The 10,365-nt window shown below is 35.7% G+C and overlaps 1 long non-coding RNA gene across 1 annotated transcript; it reads left to right on the top strand.

The window, feature by feature from the left end:
• LOC108661693 lies at positions 7,684–10,149 on the top strand. The gene is made up of 3 exons (XR_001927464.1): positions 7,684–7,898; positions 8,592–8,715; positions 9,587–10,149. It is a non-coding gene; the product is annotated as an uncharacterized LOC108661693 (long non-coding RNA).

Genomic DNA, 10,365 nt, shown 5'->3' with positions numbered 1-10,365 from the left:
TTCATAATTTATGCCTTGCATCTATAAGTATATAAAGACCATAACCTCATCAGGTCTACCTAATGGCAAGATAATCATTGCCTTAAACCAACATTTCCAAGCATTCTTATATTTGCAACATATTTTTATACTCATGTGACATATCAATCACGAGTCCCAACTTGACTATATAGCCATTTGCTCTTTGAGCTATAAGGTTTTCTCATTGTGAGAAATCTCTTGAATTTATCTCACCAGAATGTTCACAGAGTGGTTGTAAGTCCATAACTGTGAGACCCCAACCTCTATAGGCTTGTAACTAAGCATAGATGTAATAATACGAGCCAGGGGTAGTTTCGTCATTTTCTCTAATAAGCTCCCAGAAGAAAGTTTTATGCTATTTTAAGGTCTAAATAACTATAAGACTGCATAAATGATGTGAACTGATGAAAATACAAAGTAAACTAGAAGTTTCAACAATTTTGAAGGTAGGGGCAAAATGGTCATTTTTCACCTCGGGTTACAATTTTATGTTTTCGTGAACCCGAGTATGTATAGACCATTATGGACCTTGTCCTAGTATCAAAAGGATAAAAAGATTGCATAAATATTGGAGGAGAATAAGTAAATTGGTGGAGGGGTAAATTGGTAATTTTAAGGGAATGGATAAATTTGGCCTATAAATATCTTGAATTTCCAGCAGCTTCTTGAAATTTCCAACAGCTGTCTTCTTCTTCCCTTCTCCTCTCTCACGTTTCTTCAATTCCTCCATGGGAGTTTTCTTCAAGCTTCCATAACTTTCTCTCTCTAGCTCCAATTTTCATGCCTTTGGTGTACTCTTCCATAAATCCTTATGCTATTTCATCCTCTCACTTTAAAACTCTTCAAAAATCTGGTTTTCATACTTTCTCTCACTAGTTGGACATTTTAGAGAGAGAAAAAGAGAATTACCCCATTGATTTGGAAGCAATTGGAAAAGAATTTGACTACAAAGGAGCTCTAGGGTAAGTGATGAATTAAGCTTAGTTTTTAGCTGCAGAAAATGGCTAGTAATTGATATTTATGTGTTGTTTTATTATTGACTATGTTCATTACTTTTTAGTGATTAAGATAGTGAACATAGATAGTCATTTAAGGTGGCAATTGGAAGCTAGCTAAGAGATAGCTTTTAGGGTTCATAGTGTGTAAATTGACCTATTGATTATGCTAATGTGATCCTAGGTTCTAAGGAAGCCCCATCATCTCATTTGGACAATTAGGGGAATTGGAGTCATCTAAAGGCTCTACAATCAATTGGTGAGTGGACTACCTTCAAAACTTGTTTTCGAAAATATAATGTATTTGCCACCCATTTGAATGAATTATCAAGTTTTTCATAAAGACAAGTGCCTTGGGAACAAGCTTTTGCAAAATGGTTTTATACTGTGATATGTGAATGCTATGAACTCATGCACTATTGTAGTATGATGATATATAAATGTGTGTGTTGTGCATGATGAATGATATTGTGTATAATGACTGTAACCGTGTGTGTGCACGATGTTGGGGGATGCACATGCCGGTGATGATGGTGGAGTGAAAGGTGGATGACGATAGTGCCCGTGTGCACGATGTGGGGGGATGTACACGATGGCACTGATTGTGCACGATGTGGGGGGATGCACACGATGGTACCAGCTATGTGCATGATGTGGGGGGATGTACATGAGCCAAGTGTGTTTATGATGATGTTGATGTTTACCTATGTAATTTTGCATATCTAGACTTATGAAATGAAAACTTATGAATGTGATATATGATTGACATATATGAGAAATTTGATACATTGCACTTTGAGAATTTTTATGTGCTGTATGTTGACTTTGTTGGTTTAGCAAGATGGCTGTCACTACCCAAATTTCGGGCCATGACCGGCGCAAGGGCCCAATAGACGTAGTCCATTAAGCCCAAGCAAGCCTATCTATCTATTCCACTCATCATTCCATCAAATATTGCTAAGTCACAATTTATAACTTTAAATCAAAATATTGATAGACATTGCCAACTCGTATTGGCATTACTCATTTAAAATATACATACATTATCTACAGCATATATCTCAATAATTTACATCAAGTTTATCTATACATCAAAAAAAAAAACTCGATTTCCAGTGGAGGGAGTCGGACGAATGTACTGCTACTGAATGTCGAGACACCTACCCAAAATATGGATACAAGTCTATAAGGACACCTCGTCCTAGTTACCAGCTGCCTCGTGATCTGAAAACATGAAGTTGAAAATGGTGAGTATAAACCCAATGAGTGAACAAGAAAGGGAACAAGCATACCGTAAGGAATCTTTAATGAAATCATGATGCATTCTATTTCAAAACAATGCAATTTGTTTATATTCTTATTAAAAACCCTTTATCTATCCCTTAAATAATTAATCAATTGTAATAATGAATCCATACATATCAAATAATTTGAAAAATGAAAGCTTCAATATTACGCAAGCAAGTCAAATACGACAACGAGAATGCCTTTCCGCTACAGTGACGTTGGGATTAAATTATTAGCAGAACGAGGGTTTCTCAAATGACCAAGGGTTTCTCACTAAACCACCCCATTTTAAACTTAACTCGTTTAATCTTTAATGTTGGAAGTCCATGCTCTGATATGGTAGCAAAGAAGTGAAAGATAGGGCAGCAATTAGGCAAGATAAGAGACCAAAACAGAAGGTTTTTCGCTGTAGCGAGATTCTTTCTCGCTACGACGAAATTGTAACCCAGAAACAGAAGGTTTCTCGCTGCAACGAAATTTCGCTGATGAAATAGAGAGTTTTTCGCTGCAACGAGATTCCTTTTTCGCTGCAGCTAGAAGCTACGGTGACTATCTTGCTGTAGCGAAATACATTCTCACTGTAGTGAGAACCAATTCTGGTGAAGGTTCTCAAACCCGAGAGTTTCTCGCTGCAGCGGGAATGAAGTTCACTGCAGTGAAAATAGAGTAACAAGAGAAAAGTTTTCCCTCACTCAACAAAAAAGCCATCCTGCTAAACCAACAAAATCAACATACAGCACATGAAAATTCCCAAAGTGCAATGCATCAAATTCTCATATATGTCAATCATTTATCACATTCATAAGTTTTCATTTCATAAGTCTAGATATGCATAATTACATAGATAAACATCAACATCATCATAAACACACCCGGCTCATGTACATCCCCCCACATCGTGCACATAGCCGGCACCATCATGTGCATCCTCCCACATCATGCACAATCAGTGCCATCGTGTACATCCCCCGACATCGTGCACACGGGCACTATCATCATCCACCTCTCACGCCACCATCATCACCGGCATGTGCATCCCCCCACATCGTGCACACACACGGTTACAATCATTATACACAATATCATTCATCATGCACAACACACACATTTATATATCATCATACTACAATAGTGCATGAATCCATACCATTCACATATCACAACATAAAACCATTTTGCAAAAGCTTGTTCCCAAGGCACTTGTCTTTATGAAAAACTTGATAATTCATTCAAATGAGTGCAAATACATTATATTACCCAAAACAAGTTTTGAAGGCAGTCCACTCACCAATTGATTTTAGAGCCTTTAGATGACTCCAATTCTCTTAATTATCCAAATGAGATGATGGGGCTTCCTTAGAACCTAGGATCACATTAGCATAAGTAATAGGTCAATTTACACACTATGAACCCTAAAAGCTATCTCTTAACTAGCTTTCAATTGCCATATTTAATGGCCATCTATGTTCACTATCTAAATCACTAAAGGTAATGAACATACTTAAAAATAAATAGCTCATAAATCCCAATTAGTAGCCATTTTTTGCAACTAGAAATTGAGCTTAGTTAATCACTTACCCTAAGGCTCATTTGTAGTCAAATTCTCTCCCAATAGCTTTCAAATAAATGGTGTAATTCTTTCTTTCTCTCTGTAAAATGTCCAACTAGTGAGAGAAACTATGAAAACCAGATTTTTGAAGGGTTTTAAAGTGAAAGGATGAAAGAGTATAAGGGTTTATGGAAGAGTACACCAAAAGCTTGAAAATTGGAGCTAGAGAGAGAAAGTTATGGAAGCTTGAAGAAAACTCCCATGAAAGAATTGAAGAAACGTCAGAGAGGAGAAGGGAAGAAGAAGACAACTACTGGAAATTTCAAGAAGCTGTTGGAAATTCAAGATATTTATAGGCCAAATTTATCCATTCCCTTAAATTTACCAATTTACCCCTCCACCAATTTACTTATTCTCCTCTAATCTTTTATGCAATCTTTTTGCTCTTTTAACACTGGGCCAAGGTCCATAATGGTCTAAACATACTCGGGTTCATAAAAACTTAAAATTTTAACTCGATGTGAAAAATGACCATTTTGCCCCTATCGTGAAAATCATCAAAATTTTGGTTTCCTTTCCATTTTACCCCTAATTTCACCATCCATTTATGCCTTAGGCCTACTTAGACCATAATATTGTTTAAAAACCTTACTTTTATGGGTTTACTAAGGAAATAACGAAATTACCCTTGATCAGGGATATCGTGTCTATTTCCCTTTACAAGTCTTTAAAGATCAAGGTCTTACAATGGCCTTTTTGTTGAGTGAGGGAAAACTTTTCTCTAGTTGCTCTGTTTTTGCTACAGCGAAATTCATTCTCGCTGTAGCGAGAAACTCTCGGGTTTGAGAACCTTCACCAGAACTGGTTCTCGCTGCAGCGAGATAGTCACTGTAGCTTCTCGTTGCAGCGAAAAAGGAATCTCGCTGCAGCGAAAAACTCTTTGTTTCATCAACAAAATTCCGCTGCAGCGAGAAACCTTTTATTTTTAGGTTACAATTTCACCGCAGCGAGAAAGAATCTCGCTGCAGCAAAAAACCTTCTGTTTTGGTCTCCTATCTTGTCCAATTGCTCCCCTATCTTTCACTTATTTACTACCATATCAGAGCATGGACTTTCTACATTAAAGATTAAATGAGTTAAGTTTAAAGGGATGAGGCTTAGTGAGAAATCCTTGGCCAGTTGAGAAACCCTCGTTCGGCTAATAACTAAATCCCAACGTCGCTGCAACGAAAATTCATTCTCGCTGCAGCGAATATTCGTTGTTGTATTTGACATGCTTATGTATAATTAAAGCTTTCATTCCTCAAATGGTTCGTTATGTATGGGTTCATGATTTTCAAATGATTAATCATTTAAGGGCTTGATGAGGGGTTTTTAATAAGAATAGAAACAAATTGCATTGTTTTGAAAAAGAATGCATCATGGTTTCATTAAAGATTCCTTACGGTATGCTTGTTCCCTTTCTTGTTCACTCACTGGGTTTATACTCACCATTTTCAACTTCATGTTTTCATATCACGAGGCAGCTGTTAACTAGGACGAGGTGTCCTTATAGACTTGTATCCATATTTTGGGTAGGTGTCTCGGCATTCAGTAGCAGTACATTCGTCCGAGTCCCTGCACTGGAAATCGAGTCTTCTTTTTTTGATGTATAGATAAACTTGATGTAAATTATTGAGATACATGCTGTAGATAATGTATGTATATTTTAAATGAGTAACGCCAATAGAGTTGGCAATGTCTATCAATATTTTGATTTAAAGTTATAAATTGTGACTTAGCAATATTTGATGGAATGATGAGTGGGATAGATAGGTAGGCTTGCTCGAGCTTAATGGACTACGTCTATTGGGCCCTTACGCCGGTCATGGCCCGAAATTTGGGTCGTGATAATAACTTACGGTTCAACACCTAAAGTAGTGAACCCTATCTCATTGTTAGAGTTTTATCCTTATCTATCAATCATAGCTCCCCTGTACATTTACCTTTACATTATTGGGTTACTCACAAGCCACTCACGACCATCCAAATTCGACCTCTTATAGCAAGTTAAGCTAGTATATTCCCTTATGCCTTTCCATACACTTCCAAAACACTTAAACACTTCCTTTAATAGGGTTTTATTGAGAACTTAAATAACCAAAAGCTTATCTTCAAAGCCACTCATAACTTTAATAGTTCAATATATGCCTAATAACACTTTAGCTCATTAACCCCATTGGACGTTATTTTGATATCTTCCAAGGTGTCCATGTTCTTAATTTGGACCATACCATCTAACTTAGTATATTTACATTGGTTACCTTTAAATTTCTTATGCTCGTTATAACAATATTCATATTTCTCCCATCATTTGTCTCACTTTTTTTTTCACATACCTTTATATAAGGCAATAAAAAACCTCATCAATTCATTTATGTAAATACTTTCTAAACCTTAAACTCTAATTAACAAAGCTTAACATCAAGTCCAATGACCATAAATTGCTTACAAATCTGTCCCCATGCCAGTCACATCTTGTTCTTGTTCTTGCTTCCTAAACATAAGGTGTTCCTAGCGCTAGGCGCTGGGCAATCAGTACTGCAGCGCTGTAGCCATTGCGAATTCACTTTATCAAAACAATTCTCCTATCCTTAAGGCTACTACTTTAATCATTCTCAACCATATAGTTTTCCTCTGAGTCTATACCATAATTAGCAAAACTAACTTTTTACCACAAATACGCAATCAGAACATTAATTTCAGCATATCTACTTCACCTTTGGTGGTATGTCAAAATCATCCTCTGAACACATTCCATTACTAACTTTCATATACCTTTACCATAACATTTAGTACAAATTTGATTAAGCCATGATCTTCATATTTACTCTTAGATACACATATATCAAATTATACATCTCCTAGTGTTGAGATCATGACTTTACTCATCAATCCATAACTATTTACATCTATAGGATAGACAATCCAATTAATTTTTGCACTTTGCCTTTGCAGTCATATAAATCAAAACTTCCTAAACTTAAGATGCAAAAGCCCCTTTTTTGAGCTTATCCAACAGTCCACAATTCCTAAGTCCCTTACCTTTGGAGAAGTCGCATTTAAGGGTAATCATTTTTATAATACCCCGTACTTTGATATGGTGGTTAATAAAGCTTATTGAATGCCAATGGAGATAAATTATAATGTTTAGAAATGATGAAAGGTGAAAGGATTGATTTGGGATAAAATATTTCGCACACGAGGAAATAATAATAAAATAATAATTTTTTTTCGAAAAAGAATTTGCGAGATAAAAAGTGATTTGGAAGTCAATTGAGGCGTAATAAGGTATTTTGGGTACCAATGGGACAAGAGGAGACCAGAGAAAAATTTTAGAATAAAATAATATTTTATTAATAAAATATTATTAAAATAGTAATATTTTATTCAGTGTCAAAATATTTCATGAAGATTGAGTATATTGGCAACCTAAGTAGGGGAAAAGAAGAATGAGAAAAAATTTCGGAGAAAAATGACGTTAATGGAGCCGTGTGTCTTTATTATGTAAAGATAGCTCAAGTAAATAAATATTTTAAATTTATGGAGACACTGCGTTGGAGTACAAACTTCATACTTTGTTTCTACATATGTAGAAGAAGATAATAGAAGGAAATTGGAGTTAAAGGAGTGTTGGGAGGACTAAATTAAATGGAAAGAAACTTAAAGGGTAAAATGGTAATTTTGCATAAAGTTTGGTCAAAGCTTCCAAAGGAAGCTTTGACTTCCATCCTTATCAGCCCAAAACAGTCCTTATCCTCACAGCAAGATATTTTCTTCTTTATTCTTGAAGCTTCCAACGCCATTCTCTCATTTTCCCATGGAAAGCTAATTGTCTTTCATTTTCTTTCCTTGTTTTCTTTTCATTTCTTTTCTCTTCTTGCTTCATTCTTCTCCCAACTTCTTGTGCACCAAAGTTACAACTTCTAACCCCAATTTCCAGCACATATCAACTCTAGGAGAAGAAGAAAGAAAAAGCCTGGTTTTGGTGATTCAAGCAAGGAACAGTAAGAATTCTTGTTTTTGGCTTGAGTAGTCTTTGAAAATGAATTAGTGACTTAGAGAAATCTCTTGTGGCAGCAAAGATTGGCTTGATTGGAGAAAAATTGATAACATGTAAGCCAATAAAACCAATAGGTACATGAAGGACTCAAAATGGAAAAGGAAAATGGCAAGCTTAACACTATGTTTTAAAGCCTATGGTTAGTTGAATATTGTGGGGCATTATGGTTGTTGAAAGGATCTATTTGCATAAGCTATTGAAAATTGTTAAGATTGTATGGCATGTCGTTTGAAAGAAATGAAAAAGGAATATTGTAGATGGAGGATTGAGAAACAAAGTATTGAAAGTTAGATAGATAACGATACATGTAAACTAGGAAATAATCTAGTAAAGTGAGAATAATTGTTGCTGCCATATATGTGGATTATGTGTGGAAATATAAGATGGATTTGGGTGAAAATTATTTAGAAATGTTGAAGTAGGCATATGACATCATAAATAAGTTGCTGGTGATATAATCTAAGGAATTTCGTAAGCAAAAGATGTAAGTAATTTTGGCAAAAATGTATTAAGATGTGAGTTAATTGAAGATGGTTTCATGATACGATGAAAATATAAATTTGAGTAAGGATTAATTGATTGAACTGCTGCTCGTATACGTATGTAATTAAATATATTGAGTTCGTATTATTGCTAGGAAGTGCAAAGATAAAGTTAGAGAACTGTGGTAGCATGCCGGAATAAATAATGAGCTATCAGCCAGTGAAACTAGTTAGAGACACCTCTGAAAAAATAACGACTTCAAATCTCAATGTTGCCAGGTGAGTGAACTTGCATTAAAATCTTTTAAGATATACACGTTTATGTTTGATTGAATCCTCTAAAACATTTTATTGGTTTTTCTTGAAAAACTTGCACAGGAATAAGCCCTTATGAAATGTTTTTATGTTATGAAATGGATAGTGTGATGAATTCATATGTTTCTGTATAATGATATATGTATATATACTATGTCATAAATGGTACCATTGTGTGACAAATGCAACTATACATGTGCGGAGTGGGCAGTGCACATGCCGGTAATGATGTTGTCGTGATCATTACAACTGTGCATGTGCGGAGTGGGTAGTGCACATGCCGATAATGATGCTGTCATGATAATTAGAACTGTGCATGTTCAAAGTGGGCAGTGCACATGCCGGTAATGTTGATGTCGTGATAATTACAGCCATGCATGTGTGGAGTGGGCAGTGCACATGCCGGTGATGTTGTACTTGAGCTAGATGAGGTGTGGTGGTATGTTAATTGATATATGCTTAAGCATATATATATATGCAATAGAAAGATTATGATTATAATATGTGATTATATGGCATGATAAATCTTGAAAATTTCCCATTTACATGTGAATTGATTTTATTACAACAAGAACATTATGTTTATACTGCCTTGCTTGGATGATTGTTGGAAATTTCCTCTTTTTTCGATTTCTTGCTAAATATGGTTCCTTCATTTTGAAATGATTTAATAACCTGGGGTTGATGGAAGGATTTTAATAAGAACTTGTACTAGGTTGCACTGTTTTCGAACTTAAGTGCATCATGATTTCTATATCATTCCTTGTAATTGCTTGTTCCCTTCCTATGTTCACTCATTGAGTTTATACTTATGTTTTCAACTTCATGTTTTCAGATTCAAGGGTGGTTGAGACGTAGATTGAGGTGTCCACATACTCCCATCTTTTGAGTTGGTACTTTGACATTCAATAGTCATATCTCCCATCAAGAGTCACTCCGCTGACGGTCAAGTTTTAATTACATGTATATGATTATTAGTTGTGAAAGGCTGAGATTCACTTGTCAAATTATATTTATGTATATAATGGTTGATGATGCCATTATCAATACATGACTGGGTTTTATGAGTTGTTTTCAAAGGAATTGTAATTGAGCATTATGAATTTCGGATTCTAAAGGAATATGGGTTAACGTATAAGATCATGTAAGTAAGCTTGCTTGGGCTTGGTGGGTTGAGCCCATTGGTCCCTTGCGCCAGTCATGGCCCGAAAATTGGGTTGTGACAAACTTGGTATTAGAGCTCTAGGTTTAGTTGAATCCTAGGGATTTCCTGTGTGGTTAACGGAGTTGTTGGAGTTTGTGTAGAGTCTTGTCCTTGGATTGTGGGTGCGCAAAGCAAGTTAAGGACGGGAGGCTACTTGAGCCCCTACTTCATTAGAAACCCACCTGTTATTATGATGTATAAATGGATAAATAATCAATGCTTGGTTACGTATAGGTTGGAAGGTGCACCTGTTGCATGTGCCATATCTAGAAAAGATGATAGTCTTGACACCCTTCATAGTACTAATGAGGAATCATTAGATTCCACTGCTAGGAGCTAATGGCGCCATGATCTAGGTAATCTAGAAAGTGATGCATCCCGAATTCCTATTAATTGGATTCCCCCAAAAT

Source organism: Theobroma cacao, chromosome 4 (assembly GCF_000208745.1).
Source record: "Theobroma cacao cultivar B97-61/B2 chromosome 4, Criollo_cocoa_genome_V2, whole genome shotgun sequence".
In the NCBI taxonomy this organism is placed as follows: domain Eukaryota; kingdom Viridiplantae; phylum Streptophyta; class Magnoliopsida; order Malvales; family Malvaceae; genus Theobroma; species Theobroma cacao.
This window is presented reverse-complemented; position numbering and strand designations above follow the sequence as displayed.